This window comes from Phalacrocorax carbo, chromosome Z (genome assembly GCF_963921805.1).
Source record: "Phalacrocorax carbo chromosome Z, bPhaCar2.1, whole genome shotgun sequence".
NCBI classification, from domain to species: Eukaryota; Metazoa; Chordata; class Aves; order Suliformes; family Phalacrocoracidae; genus Phalacrocorax; species Phalacrocorax carbo.
The window spans coordinates 55,451,925-55,467,949 of NC_087548.1; positions in this window are offsets into that span (position 1 = coordinate 55,451,925).

The window sequence follows — 16,025 nt, forward strand, 5'->3', positions numbered from 1 at the left end:
AGCTGTTTCCAGTGACCGCTGGGGAGCGCTAGGTTTAGGTCCAATTATTTCTCCCTAGTTCCAGAAGACGAACAAGTTGCCTGTATTAGAACAGCCTGATGAGCCATCCTAATGGTCAAGGTCTGCTCAGGTACCACCCTTCTCTGGACCACAGAGCATCAGGAAAGCAAGCATTCCCATTATGTGCCTGGAAGACTTCACTGTGCCTCTGTCTGTCCTTCCCAAGCACTTGAGCTAGTTTTTAGTTGCCTTACAATTGAGATTCAGTCAGGCATGTGTAGCAGACTTGGATCAGAAGTCACTGTGAAGGTGCAGGTACTTCCTTCTTCAGTGCAGGGGCTGAAATCTCCTGTTGTCTCCTGAGCTAGGTGCCTCTGCATCCTGTAAGTGCTAAAACAAAGTGTTCTTTGTTATAGCTGAACATCTTGGTCTCCCTTTTCCATTCTCTTTCCTTTGTATTTACTAATTAGCCTGTGCACTTTGCTGTTTCCCTCTCTGCTTAAATTGTTTTCATAAATCATCTTTCCAATGTTCTCTGTGAACAGATCTGTTTCGAGCTGACTGGGACCCTTGCCATAGCTTCCTCGTGGTCAAGATTCCTCTTTCTCTGTTGGTGGGCTGCTATTTGCAAAGTTATTAGCAGAAATTAAAAACCTACCCGCTTCAAAATGTACTGGTTTGATAACGTAATTCCACACACACCCTAGATTAAATTGTAATGTTGGAGAATATAGGTTATAACCGTTGCTGATGTTCAGCAGTGTATTGTGAATTTTTGTGAATATCTGTTGCTTGACTAAGCTTCGCTAGTGGACTACTATGTTATATATGCTTTTTTATTGTTATAAAACTTCACATTTATGTATATAGCTAGGGAAAAAGGGCAGGTGAACATCCTTCTTGGGAAAAGGGCTTGCTCATAAATTCCTGTTTCCTGAGATAGTCAGCACTTGCACTTTATTTCTGCTTGCTGATGAAATGGACCAGGCATTAGTCATCATGTATTTTGAACTTCATTGACCTTCCAACAGCTACCTCCAGCAATTTCACAGCTGCTGGTAGTCACTTCTAACATGCTGTAGCTTTATTTTTCTGATATGATATTTGGTTAGCAACTGGGATTTCTTGCAAAGTGTTGCAGGAGGCATGACTCCACTCAATGTGCTTTCATACACAGTAATATGCTCTTATCTGACACAGCTTTTCTGTGAAATGTGAATGCCCCTTAGTGAGCTAGGGATCCAGTGCTGCTTTACTTTCAGACCCTTTCAGATTAGGATGTGAAAAATAAAATTAAAGAAAAAAAATTTCTTGTTCTTCAGATAGGGTCTAAAAATGTACAAATCCCTCCTAAGAGATAATTATAACAATGTGAGAGGGGATGCAAAAACTCTGTGGATTACCTCAGTCTATCCTCTGACATGCCTTAAGGACCTTACATGGTTTTGTTATTTAAAGGTGCAGTAGCATACAGAGTAATGCAAAAAACCCTCCTCAGTGATTCACATTTCTTTCCTTTCACTTCAAAACTTTGGAAAGAGGGAAGATGTTTTTTTCTGTTTTTAATCATTCATATAGCAAAATTATGTTTCTAAAACAGATTAGAGGAGAAAAGTGCAGGTGTTACAGAAAGCAAATAAATATAAATTAAGAAATCTAAGCATTTTGTTTCTTTTCTAATTCATGCTCTTTTTGTTCCCTCTGCAACAAGGCTTCAGACAAAACCATGATGTTCTTCAAGTGGTGAAAAAAAGAGCCAGGCACTGAAGGAGCAGAGCCCTCTTTTCAAACTCAAGGATAGTCTTTTGGCTGGTCTGTTCTTTTCCTTGTAGAGTTGAAGATGCAGTTACTTCATAAGTAAGATAACAAGCTGGTATGGTTCAGTGGGTTGCTACAGCCCATTTTGATCAGCTGTGACACAGTCAGTGTGTGGAAATCAGGCTGAAATCTCTTACTTACATAACCTAAGAGTGTGCTTTAGAAGATGTATTCTCCAGTGGCTTGCTGCCTAGAAAACACGCACAAAACATGTCATATACTCTTTATCACAAAAAATGAAATTTAAGCTATGAAAATTAATAAAAGAAAAGGTGATCTTTTTATATCCATGGTGAAACTGAGTACCATTTTCTACCCTTCTACTCTGCTTTATCCAGACTGCTATCCTATAAGCACCAGTGAATGCCCAAGATGTTTATTCAAGTCAGGTCTCATTCTGAAATTAATCTACCTTTCAAGATCATAGTCCTGTTACAGTGCAGGTTTGTCCTTATCAAGAAGACTCTATGTATCAGTAAAGGCTAGAAAAAGTCTTTATGAAAATATATTAGCACTCCTGCCTGTAATCAGGCCGCAGCTAGACTGGGTGGGTTAAATGGGTTAAAATTAGAAGCACACAGTGCTGCTGGGTGCTCCCTGTGCTTCAGAATAGTAATAGCCATCTGGTATTTTTATTTTGAAGACTGCTCTGAAAATACCTATGTTCTAGACAGGGAATTGAGGCTTCTGCCCTTGGTCCCTCGAATCTTTCTGAGGTGTGTATCTTTCCATATGGATGTTTCCAGCAGTGTTCAGGTATACCTTATCCAAGAGCTAGGTTTTCCAGTGCTTGAGCAACCAGGTATTTCCTGTCAGTGTCCAGGGAACTGAGCATCAAACAGTTCAGAAAACCTGCACCTGCAAACACTCTGTTTGACCATGGCTAAATTACCTCTGATTATACAACTTGTATCCCAAGTCACTTAATCCTTCAGGTCACAAAACCCATGGAGAGTTTATTCCCTCCTACACTGCAAAAAAAATAAACCTTGAGATTTTGAAATATCATTTGTCTGTAGATGCATAAATAATTGAAGAGCCAGAATGACAAATACTTTGCTGTCACAGCTTTCTCTCTGGTGCGTGTGAGAAATGACTACAGGTCTTTTGTGCAATATCTCTTTTATTTTCTTTATTTTAACAGCCTTTCTTCAAGTGACTATAAGTTGATGCAGCTGAAGACAAGAAACAGTATTTCACCTTTGTTTCCTGACAAATGTTAGTGTTTGTGCATGGTCTCAGTTCTCCTTACTTGTCCTCTCTGCATCCTCCACCCTGACTCTGAATGAATTTGTGCAATTTTAGGCAGTACCAGCAGAACATCAGGGGAACTGCCACTGGGGTCCCCACAAAAAAAGGAGCAGAGCTAATGCCTTTTAGCTGTCAGGTAGCTCTGGGGTTAAAATATTGGGTAAGCAAGACCTGTTTGCAGCTTGTCCTCTGCTGGAGGGGATTTGAAGCCACAGCTCCTTCAGGTGCAGTCTAGCACCCACTGAGAAGTTAATTGGGGGAGATAGTTCCTCTCTTTTTAGGATGTATGAAATATATAAATGTTTCTTAAGCAATGGGTGAGCATGACTTAAGAGCTTAACAGCTGATTACCAGCATCTGCCAGGGGTTAGCTATGTTAACCAATGGAAGGCTGCCTCCCTGCAGCCATTTTGTACTGTGTATTTGATAGTCATCGTATTCAACATGAAAACATTCCTGGGACACATCTGAGGTTATGAAGTAGTGGCATCTCAAAAGGTGCACCCAACACTGATGATCAGCCCTGTGAATGATTCAAACCTTGCATACTCACAGGACTTATCATTCAGGGTTAGTGCACATGATACAATGTACGCTGGAACTATCAACCCTGTCCAAGATTGTTTTGCCTACTGTATGTCTTCTCAGTACGGCACAGCAGGCCAGCTTGAGGCTGGTCTGAGTGGCTGCTGGTGGAGCCAGAATTCTTGAGGACTGAGAGCTGGCGGTGCCTTTGTGGAGCACCAGGTGGTATAGACATAAAGAGACAAAGCAGCTCTGACCCTGTGATTAATAGGGAAACAGAGCTCTTAATAAAGCTGAACTGAACACTTCAGATCAAAAACCCCATAGAGTGTTCACCTCCTTCTTCCCCCTTCTAGAAACCAAAGCTTTGAATTTTTTAAAGGCCCTCTTATTAATGTAGTGAGTATTCACTATAATCTTATAAATACTTGTGTAGAGTTCAGTGGAAGGAGGTGGTCCCTTCTAAAGAAATGGTAGAAATCAGATATTTTCACTATGTTCAAATTAGAAGAAAATAAGCCCGTCTTTTCAAGTTGCATTGCAATAGATGTGCTGCTGCACACAGTCACACCTTATGTTATTGTGATGGTATGCCAAGTTCAACTGGTACATGGCTTTTGAAAACATCCCAGGAAATGCATTTCATATGTCTGATTTGAATGTAGTGGAATGTTAAACATAAGTACGAACCCACTGGCCTGCCCCACAGTTTGCTAGCCAGCTAGACAAGACAATTTTCTGAGACCTTCCAGTGGTGGGTGCCAGGCCTCAGTTCCATGTGGAAGGCAGGTGAAGTTTTGTGCTGGACTTCCGTAACATACTGGGTAATTATTTGCCAATATAGCTTTAAGGATATGAACTCACACTTAAGTGAATCAAACAGACAAAGGCTATTAAAAGAATTGGAGCAGAAATGCTACGAGCAACAAGAATCTTGAATATCGGGCTCCTACCCTGTCATGAAAGGTAGAAAGATGTGTAACATAAGTACAGCAGTTACACATCTGTACTTAACAGGCCACGTAAAACAGCCATCTGTCTTGGGGGATTTAATGGTTTGAAGCACTTTGCTTCTGTGCAAACACCCACCCATTCAGAAAAATGTAGGCATTTCCATTACTAAGCAGACAACCCATATCCAGGCTCCTGTGGGACATGCAGGTACAGAAGCTGTTTTCCCCACTGTAGATTTACGCTGAAATGTTAGCTTCTTAAACATCATGCAGCACTATTTCATTTCTGCAGTGTTGTGTACTTCATCTGTAGCTTGTGTTGCTCACCAGTGAATTTGTGCTGCCTATGGCATTAGGATATAATATTGAAAATAGTACCTTGCAAAGGAACTTGTTCTCTAGAAGATGACTTAAGACCAGCGTCACTCTGGTGCAGCTGCAATGATACAAGAAAAAATGAAGTCTTTGCCACCAGAAATCACCAAACGTGGCCTTGGATCCATTCATATTTTGCTGAAGGATTATAAGCTAGCAGGAGAGCCTCTTCAAGATTGCTCAAGCTTCTTCAAGCTTGATGCTTGAATTGCCTGGGTGTGTGGGAGTTTAAACAGAATAAAAGTACCCCAGTCAGCTGAATTCACAGCATTGTTTGTTGATTATTGTGGGTGCAGTTGTCTATTATCTGCTTGGGAGGTAAAGCCATAATGCTGGATTTTATGTGGTAAGACTCAGATTTGAGGAAAATCAGCTGTGTGGGAATTTGGAACACGTCACTCGTGGTTAGCCCAGGAACTCAGTAACTAATTAGAAAAGAAATTAGGCAAATAAGCAGTTTATGGAAGAGCTGACAGCCTCTGTCTTAACAGTTCAGCACTGTCAGCAGGAATGGAAACTGATGATCCAGGAAACATTTAGGTGTACCACTGTGAACAAAAACAATAATTTGCCCGGGAAGCCAGGTGTCAGTGATGAACTACTGTAGAGAGATTGGTTTAAGCCTGAAAAATGACAAAAATACCCTTAGCAGTGGTGGCTGCTAATAACAAGCTGAATATTCTTCAAATACTCAATTCTTTACTGAATTTGTTATCTGTTCAGTCTCAGTGACTTCCTCTGGTAGTGCGTTCAAGATCTGACCTGGACTTTCCTACACGGAGTTTCCTTAAAACTCAAATTTGTTTTGAAATTTCTTCATGCTTATAATTTGGGATCTGCAATTCTTGACGTACTAGTTCTGATTTTTTAAATTCAGGGTAAATGTGCTGTAGATCCAGAGGTATTTAAATCACGTCTGCTCTTTATGTGGAAAAACAGTGCATTAGAGATGTCTGTAGCACCTCTCTCAATGCACATATCTTGCCAGACCTCTCTGGGAAATCTGTTACTTCATGACCCCTTGTATCCAAAAGAATTAGGGTTCAGTCTAGACTGTCTGGTGAACTAGCAAGTTAAGAATGAAGGAAGTTTCCATGAATTTTATATCCCCTAACATGATGAGGCCAGCCTTCAAATTGGCAGATCAAGAGGTGAGTTAGAATTTAGGCTTGAAATGCACACTCATGTTAAGCAGTATTACAAATGGCCATCACCTCTAGCAGCTCCAGAGCCTGGGGGTTCCTTCTGCCTGGCAGCTGGAGCCTGGTCCAGGGACCCAGGGGTCTCTGTCCCAGATTGATGGATGCGGCTGCTGCTTTCCCATTTGCAGGTTCAAGTAGTAGCAGAGCTGAGCATGTAGCCCAGAGACAGACAGACAGGCATGAGTGTGCACACACACAGAGGTCACTGACACAGCAGATCACATGCACTGCCACAGATGAGGCACTGCCTTCAACAGTACCCACATACAGGAATCACGTAAAATATAAGCACAGACAGCCAAGTCCCCTCCTTCTCTTCAGCTGGTAAAGATGGAAGTTCACTACTGGAAGTGCATGCACTCGCCCCCTCAGTTCATATGCACACACGGAGCTGTGGCTGTCCCACAATGCAATGACCCACCCCTCAGTCCATCCAACACCCCCACCCAGATCCTGAACCCTTTTACATGCTTCACAGGTCACCTACTCACCATCTCATCCAGCTAACAGATCCAAAACTCACATACTCATTTCACAGGTACCCCCCACTTACCAGCAGAGACCTTCTACCTACTTGGTACCTCTGCCCAGACCAAGTGCCTCCTACTCGCTGGCTGGAACAGCTTAAGGTTTGCCAGTGAAGTACACCCCACACTTGCACATGGCAGGTTTGCAGAGGATACAGACCCTCTGCAAAACCCACAGTGACTGGTGCCAGGCACATGTGTCTGTAACATAAGGTCCCACTCCAGGCGCTGGAGCTGAGCCCTTCACCTACTTAATTCTCCCCTGTTCACAGAATCATAGAATTGTTAAGGTTGGAAAAGACCCTTAAGATCATCAAGTCCTATCACTGTCACTATCACTGCCAAATCCACCACTAAACCACATCCTCAAGCGCCACATCTACCCTTCTTTTAAATACCTCCAGGAATGGAGACTCCGCCACCTCTCTGGGCAGCCTGTTCCAAAGCCTGACCACTCTTTCAGTAAAAAGATTTTTCCTAATATCCAACCTAAACTTCCCCTGGCACAGCTTGAGGCCATTTCCTCTCATCCTATAGCTTGTTACTAGGGAGAAGAGACCAGCCCCCACCTTGCTACAACCTCCTTTCTGGTAGTCGTAGAGGGCAATATGGTCTCCCCTCAGCCTCCTCTTCCCCAGGATAAACAACCCCAATTCCCTCAACCTCTCCTCAGAAGATTTGTTCTCTAGACCCTTCACCACCTTCGTTGCCCTTCTTTGGACATGCTCCAGCACCTCGATGTCCTTCTTGTACTGAGGGGCCCAAAACTGCACACAGTACTCAAGGTGCGGCCTGACCAGTGCCAAGTACAGGGGCACTGTCACCTCCCTGCTCCTGCTGGCCACACTGTTCCTGATACAAGCCAGGATGCCATTGGCCTTTTTAGCCGCCTGAGCACACCGCCAGCTCATGTTCAGGCGGCTGTCAACCAACACCCCCAGGTCCTTTTTGGCCAGGCAGATCTCCAGCCACTCCTCCCCCAGCTGGTAGTATTGCATGGGGTTGTTGTGACCCAAGTGCAGGACCCGGTACTGAGCCTTGTTGAATCTCATACCGTTGGCACTGGCCCAACTATCCAGCCTGTCCAGGTCCCTCTGCAGGGCCTTCCTGCCCTCCAGCAGATTGACCCTTCCACCCAGCTTGGTGTCATCTGCAGACTTAATGATGGTGCACTGAATCCCCTCATCCAGATCATCAGTGAAGATATTGAACAGGACCAGCCCCAGCACTGTGCCCTGGGGAACACCACTCGTGACTGGCAGCCAACTGGATTTGACTCCATTCACCACCACTCTCTGGGCATGGCCATCCAGCCAGTGTTTAACCCAGTGCACTCTTCCAAGCCATGAGCATCCAGCTTCTCCAGGAGAATTCTGTGGGAGACAGTTCCTCCCAGTTGCTGTTTTCTGGGACACACACTGTTCCCATCCCAGTGGCTGGTGGCTGAGACCCCCCACCTGCTGTAGTTAAAGGATTTAATAAGAAATCAGAACCAACTGCAGTGATCAGGCACAGGGTGTGATCAGACAAGCATACTGACCAGCAATGTTTCACATGCAGCTGCCCCTTTTTATACCACTTTCTGTCTATTCCCCCTACTTTTTTCCTCCACAATCCACTTCTACTAAACATTCCTTTGTAAATTTTGCATAGTCCCTCAGACCACCCGTGAATATCTCAAATCCTCACATTCCTCTTGTTCCCCTTTCTTTTCAGTTACAAAACCCAGGTGGCCATCTCCAAAGCTGTGCCTGGGAGTTTCTCTCAATCATCCATAAATTAGTAACTAGAGACTTTAAATCCTTGGCACCATCTCTTTTATCTGTTGTCTGCCAGGTTTGTGTCTTTATGTGTTCTTGCTTATCACTTCCCCTTTTACTTATCCCCTTTGCACTGAAAAGGTCCTTGATCAGATAACCTTAATGAAGCAGAGTCTCTTACCTTCCACATACCCTTACAATACCTCTGCACAGGACATTCTCGAAGCAGATGACAGAAAGACAAGTGATTTTTTTTGGTAGACAACTTGTATTTGTGTCAGCAAGAGTACAGTCCAAGGAACAAAATTTATCAACCTTACATTTTAATGCTTCCTTTGCTGAAACCAAGTCTATGGCACTAAAGCCAAGAAAAAAAAAAAAAGTGGATCCCTGTCTTTGGAAATGCAGCATGTAAGGACAAACTGCAGGTGATGCTGTAAAGATGGCTAGCATGACACTTTAAGGTATTAGCTTGTTTGACCTCCTGAAGCCACTGTAGCCACCAGTACCTTGTACTGAGCCAAATGGGCTGCATCAAGGTGGTATCAAAGAGGAAGCCAATGACAGCATCTCAGGATCTCTATTTGTAGCTTACTCATAGCTTGTGAACCATCTGTGCCTTGCTGGGAGTGCAGCTGCTAGCTGACTCCCAGGGCAGATACACGGACAGGGAGTGAGTTCTGATCCTGTCAAAAAAGCTGAGGGATTTTCCCCAGCACCTCATACAGCTATGGTTTGCCACACAAACAACCGCTGTTTTAGTCTGTAGGCACCAGCATATGGGATGTGCATACTGGAGGCAGGAATCTATATATCAGGCCATACCAACACATTTTGTTGTCTGGGGAAATAATGCCAGCTGAGCACATTCTACCTTCTCCCTCCCCACCAATTTTCTCTTGGAAACAAATGGCAACGTAAAGATTGTGGTGTTCTCCTAATAGTGTACAGAGCTGTGATGTAAAAATGGTGAATATAGTGTTTGGCCTGACCAGATTGTTGGGGTTCAGCAGACGAGCACTGTCAGTATAATATGCTGCTGAGAAAACAGATTCTAGTCTAGTATTGAGGGCCTGATAAAAGTTTTGGGGTCCCAAATATCTCCCCAAGTCTTAGTACTTGGTCCCCAGACAGAGCAAGGGAAGGATTCTCAACAGCTTAGACAACTGATTGCTCTGAAGCACCAGGGGAAGGTTGGACCCACACAGTAAAATAAACAAACAGCCCTTTCAGCCACAGCTTGATTGCAATCTAGCCAGTGCTAACCCTCTTCGGAAACTTTGTCGGCATTTGCTGGTCCTACGGCCTTGCTGCCACAGTGTGGAAGAGAAGCTTAGAGAAGTTAGAGAAGCTGCATCACAGATGAAGGGGGAGGAAAAGGGGAGAAAATGGGATGACTGGTATGTCACCAAATAGGGTAAAGGCTCCTGTGTTAGCAGGAGGGTTTGAGTTGTGCTGACCTCTGTGTGCCAGCATCACCTGACTTTGGAATGATCTTCTCTGCAACATAGCCTCCTCCCATTCCCCGTTACCCTAAAGAGCATGTCTGGAGCACGCATATCATTCCCTATGATCTCTTCATTCCCTGCTTGAAACCCTGACCACGCTCTACGCAGGCCCTCCTTCGTTATGTTCCTCCTGCTTAATCAACCATCCATCCATTCCTATTCAGTAACAGTGTTGTTCTGCAGGGCAGTAATTCTCCTCCTCTCTGACAGGACCAGTGTATTTTTGGCTTCTTGGACTGTGGCCGTCACCATAGATTGATATTGGAGAAAGACGCTCTGTGTGCCTCCACACAAACTTTTTAGAATTTGTAGGTTAAATGATAGTAGGACCTTTGCTATTCATTTTAGCTAGGCCAACGTAGCACTACTCGTGTGGATTAAGAAACTTGTGTGTCTAAGCCACAAAATTTTTGAATTGAGACTATTTTTTCAGTTGAGCTTGCTTTCCCAAGGCTTCTCATTCTTCATTTATTACTAAGTCTAAATGTGATACCAATAGAACTGACCACTGACAGCATTCAGGCATTGAGAAAAAGCAAGCAAATAGATGATGTGTGCCTCTTGTGGTAACACCTGCCTGATCTCTGGGATGCTTCATCTTGATCTGAGGTAAGGAGACCTGGTTTTCATAGAAACTCTTTTATAGTCATTGATTATGAGTGGTTCAGATGTTTAGCCATTCACAAAGATGCTAGAATATGCAGTATTCCTCAGCTAACACTAGATGTTGCCCATGTGCTTTAGAAGCTGATACGCCTCATGCAAAAGGGAGCAAAGCTTCCTTGAGGGCTTTAGAACAGCTAACCTGGTTGCAAGCCACGGGCATCTTATTCCAGAATTGTTTCAGTCAGCAATATAAATATATGTCTACCTTACTTTATCTGGCAGTTAATTCTTCTTATTTTTCTCACCATGCTTCAGGCCTGCCTACTCCGATCTGAATGGTGATTTGGAAGGAAATTCTTAACTGTCTTCTTAAAATATTCACTCAGATTTTGTTACCTCCATAGGAAGCAGTGCCACACAGGGTGGAAATATATGCACTGCAGGTGAATATGCCAAAGTTGTTACTAAGCCTCCAAAATATTGCCACCGTTTTCTATGCCATACAGAGCATCTTTGTGCTATGTCTGTTGTTCTGTTGTCATGTTGTTGTTTGTGGGACAAGAAGATGTATATAGTTAAAGCCCTGAAATGGGAAGTTGGGGTACTGTGTTCAGATCCTTGCTCAGGCAGAGATCTTGGAACTGTTTTAGATGAGTAGTTTTGCTCTATTTGTGCCTTGCTGTCTCTTTTCTTAAGGACGCACCTACAGGTGCTTCTTTCCCACATGGGGGTGTTAAATTCTTAAATACATATCTAAGTGCTTGGATGGGAGTGATAAAATCATGTGGGAGAAAAGTACACCTAGGGACTAAAATCATTAGAGGCATCATCTGTATTAAGGATGGGAAGTCTATCTCAGAATATTCAGGTCTCCAAAGTATCATGTTTTGGGGGGAATTAATGGCCAGTGTACAGTCTTGGCAGCCACTTCCCCTGAATCCTGGCCAGACCACTGCTCTTCCTTTTCTGAGGGATACCTTGTAGTGAAGTCTTATCCATCTGCAAATCCTTCAAAGTGCTTTTACCATCAATCTTTCAGAGAAAATTAAACCACAAATGCTCTGAATTCCATCCTGACCACAAGGAGGCAGGCTGCATACTAGGATACCCCAGGCTATTCCCTCATTTCTCCCTGTGAGAGAAAGCTGCTTCCATCCCCAGCACTACTGCTTTTCTTAAAGATAAATCCCTTTCATCCTGATGTGCTGACAAACACACAAACTGATTTTACTGCTCTTCTTGGGTTTTATATGCAGGGTTTGAATCATCTAGTCACCCAGTGGAGTCATGCGCTGCATCTTCATTCTGTATGTCGTGCAGCATGTCAAAGACAGCCTGTCTGGGTGATAAATCTACACACACTGTCAGAAATGCTCAAGGCCTGAACAGTTTGCAATTAACAGGCACAACATATCTATGCAGTGCATGTTCTCCTGTCCAATACCATCTTCTTGACTGGTGTGCCTTCTCCAGGTCCTTTGAATTTCAAAGCTTGGGGGCCCGGAGAGGTTCTGCCTTCCAGGTGTGGGGTTAAACATTTCCCTCCATCTCAAAGCAAAAGGAAAGGCTGCAGTATTTGTTCACACAAAAGCCATCTTCAGCACACTTCTGATAGACCCACATTAGCTACACTGAAACCTCTCAAGATGAAAGAAAACACGTAAAGCTTTCATCAGTTTTCAGAAACCTGTTCTTGAAAAACAGCCTCCACAAGTAATTTTATGGGGTTGTTTTTTGTTGGATTAATGCATTAATTTAATTCTCATGGTAAACACTGGTATTCTGTCCCAGGCAAGTGGTCTCCACAAGCAGGTTCCTAGATCTGTCGTCCCTAAAGCTACACAGTGCCTCATCTGCCGACGGAAGGCAGGCCCGCCTGTATCTGAGGGAGCGAGGAGCTGGGCCCTGCCCAGAGTCCCGCTGCTCTCCAGAGTCTCTCTGCTCAACCGGCATGGGCAGATTCAGCTCTGCTTCCTCTGGCAGTACCCGGTATTCACTCCTTCACCAGCCCTCACACGCAGCCCCTCACTTCAGACCTCCACGGCAGACGCCTCAGCCCAGCTCCCTCGTTGCCAGGTGTGCTGCCATCGAAGGCCGCGGCCGGGTGTCGCCAGCACCAGCTGCCGCCGTTAGGGGGCGCAAGGCCTGCGGGGCGGAGCTTGTGGCCCGGCAGCCCGAGACTCGCGGCTCTGATTGGTTGAAGGCAGCAGGAGCGTGATGACGGGGCAGCAAAGTGGTTTACCGTTACTCGTACGTACCGGATCCGCCAGGCAGGCTGTCAGGAAGCGCCGGGCGGGCGCCATTGCCTGGCAACGGACAGACTCGGTTGTGCACAAGATGCCTTGCCCTGCAGTACAGGAGCAAATCGGCATGGGGACTCCAGCCCTGGGACCCCCCTCCCACCTGCGCCTTGGGCCTTTGGGCCTGTCTGCTGCGGAAAGGAGATGGCCAGTGTTTCTGTCATGAGGGACCCCCACCAATATCCTCAGGGCAGTGCCCCCGGTAACTCTAGGCTTCCTTCTCCTGTATGTGCATCCAGGAGGCTCAGCCTCCACCCACCACAAGAGGCAAGTGGGACACCCACATCCCAGTTACAGACATGGTCAAGGTGATGAGGGTCATTACCTTGGTGCTTTCATCTCCTGTGCCTCCCATATGTAGGCAGCTAGGGTCTCCACCCCCAACTTCCCCTGCCCCCAGTTTTTGGGTGCTCCAATTATGTCTAACTTTCAGGTAGAAGCTGCTGACTGTTGTGATTCAGCTCCCCCATGGAAAGAGGTCCTTAACAAAGTAAAATCAATGACCTATTAATCAAGACTTTCTGACTTTGCAGACATCTATCCCAGAACATTGTTTCCTCTGGACTGGGCTGTGAGGGGCTTCCCTGTAGTCAGAAGAGACAGAATTGGAAAATCTACAATTGTAGACTTCATTTGCTTGAAGAGAGAAGAAAGAAGATTTGACATTTAACTGTCGCAAAATTAAATGGCAAAGGTGTTTGAACTATTGTTGTGGGTTAGCCCTGGCAGGCAGATGAGCCACACAGCCACTTGCTCAGTTCCCCACTGCAGGATGGGCGAGAGAGTTAGGAAGGTGAAAGTGAGAAAACTCGTAGGCTGAGATAAAGACAGTTTCATATGGAAAGCAAAAGTTGTGTGCGCAAGCAAAGCAAAGTAAGGAATTCATTCACTGCTTCCCATTGGCAGACACATGTTCAGCCAGGAACAGGAAAGCAGGGCTCTGTTACATGTGCTGGTTACTTGGGAAGAAAAACACTGTAACTCCAAATGCCCCCCTCTTTCTTTCCCCCAGCTTTTATTGCTGAGTGTGATACTTTATGCTATGGGATATCCCTGTGTTCAGCTGGGATCAGCTGTCCCAGCTGTGTCCCCTCCCAGCCTCTTGTGCACTCCCAACCTGTTTGCTGGTGGAGCAGCATGAGAAACAGAGAAGGCCTTGTTGTTATGCAAGTACTGTTCAGCAGTATCTAAAACATGTCCATGTTATCAACACCATTTTCAGCACAAATCCAAAACAGCACCATACAAGCTACCATGAAGAAAATCAACTCTGTCAAGCCAAACCCAGTACAAACACGGAGGAAGTTAGTATCTAAGCACTTAAAGTTGTACAGATTAGATTTGAAGTTGCCAAAACATCATTATTTTTTTCTTTAATAATGCACGTTCGATTTGTAGGTAATGATGTTGAAGAAGCTCTCTCTACCATTCTTCTCCTCTTAGTCATCCAGGAGTGAGAACAACAGGAGTGAGAAATATTCAAATGAGGAGCTACTTAGTACTGTCAATAATGCCAGTAAGCCAAGGGAAAGGCTGGTTTGTGTGGCTCCCAAACACACAGCAACAAGCCCAAGTGCTTTGCAGTTTGTGCATAACACAGAACTACAAGACAGAACAAGGAAGAGACAGCAAGCTGTAAGTGTGGAACCCTTGGTATGTTAAAGGCTTTAATATGGTTTAAAAGATCTGTAGTGGGCCCTGCTGCATTTATAGTCTAATAGTTTAGGACAAATGTTGTCAGAATGTTTCTTTCAAAACTGATGGTGACTCACTGGACTACTGAGGAGTATTCCCTGCCAAGGCCTGAGTGGGGATGACCTGGTGCTGCCTTCTGGGAGGTTTTCTCTAGTTGCTAACAAAGGTTAGTAGAACTAATGATATTTTGTATGTATAATATTCAGCAACATGCTGATGTCTTCTTTAGTATTTCTTAACAGAGTGTCTTTAATGAATTTATAAGACAAATGTGTGCTAGTTAAGGAATTTTTTATTTTAAAGGAATTTTCAATTGGACCCAGCACGCTCAGATGAAAAAACTGTTTGTATTTCAGTTTAAATGGTTTCTGATCTTATCTGCTCAAAAGAATATTCTTTGCAGGATATTAAGAGCTTATTTTCCATACATATATATGCTCAACAATAATATGTTGCACATACTACACTTCAACTGCAGTGTATTACTAACATATTTAATGACTGAAATGTTACCGCCCAACCTCAAGATTCAGAATAGTTTATAGGAATTGGAAACACTACAGTTCTGTTATGTATAGGCAAAACCACCATTGTTGTGTCTGATAAAGGGACAGTGGACCAATAACCTTTACATCACTGCACAAATATTTGCTGCTTGTACTAAGAAACAGTTACAAACAAGAAGAAGCTATTGTCCTTTATGCACTAGGCAGTAGAGGAGGAGTTGACACTCTCTTCATAGTGCCTTATACAGGTGTTTATAAGTACCGTGTTCAGAACTGGAAATCTTGGTTCCTCAAACTGTTCAGAGGTTTAGGAGGTCAGATTTGCACAATAATTGAGCCTACTATTTTTATTCTGAAAGTGATTATGACTAATTAAATGTGTCTCAAGTCTGCAATATTATAGACCTCTGCCAGGTTCTGTTTCTTGTTACTGACATGTGAAGCTGTTTTGTCTGTGTTGGTGGGTTGAAAAGTGACTAGAGCAGCCTGCTCAGGAATTTGCAGTAGGTGGCTGTGAACAGAGTAATGAAGGGAAAACATTGTCAAAGGGCTGCGTAAGAAGTAGAAAGGACAGTGAACAGACTGTTCTGCTCTTGGTAGCCCTGTGTGGTGCAGAAACCTGTAAGACTTCTGCAGCTACTCTCAAAAGCTGCTCTTATGATAAGGACATTGAATACACAGAAGCACAGGGCAGGCCTGGGTTTTTATACTCTCCCAGCTGCCAACAGTTCTTGGCTTCAGCACCTTTTTTCTGAACCAGATGTTGTTTCTGTGTACTTAGTAACCTCTTATAGAATTCTTTTCCATAAACTTGTTCAAGCTCCCCTTGAACCCATGTAAACGTAGCATCTGCAATGTTTTGGCAAACTTTTCCACAGACCTTCTTCTTTCTATGTGAAGAACCATATCCTCTTACTCATTTTTAACCAGTGTTTTGGTAGCTACTTAAGTCCTTGGGAAGAGCTGAACTGTTTTCAAATTAAAATTTCCACAAGTAAT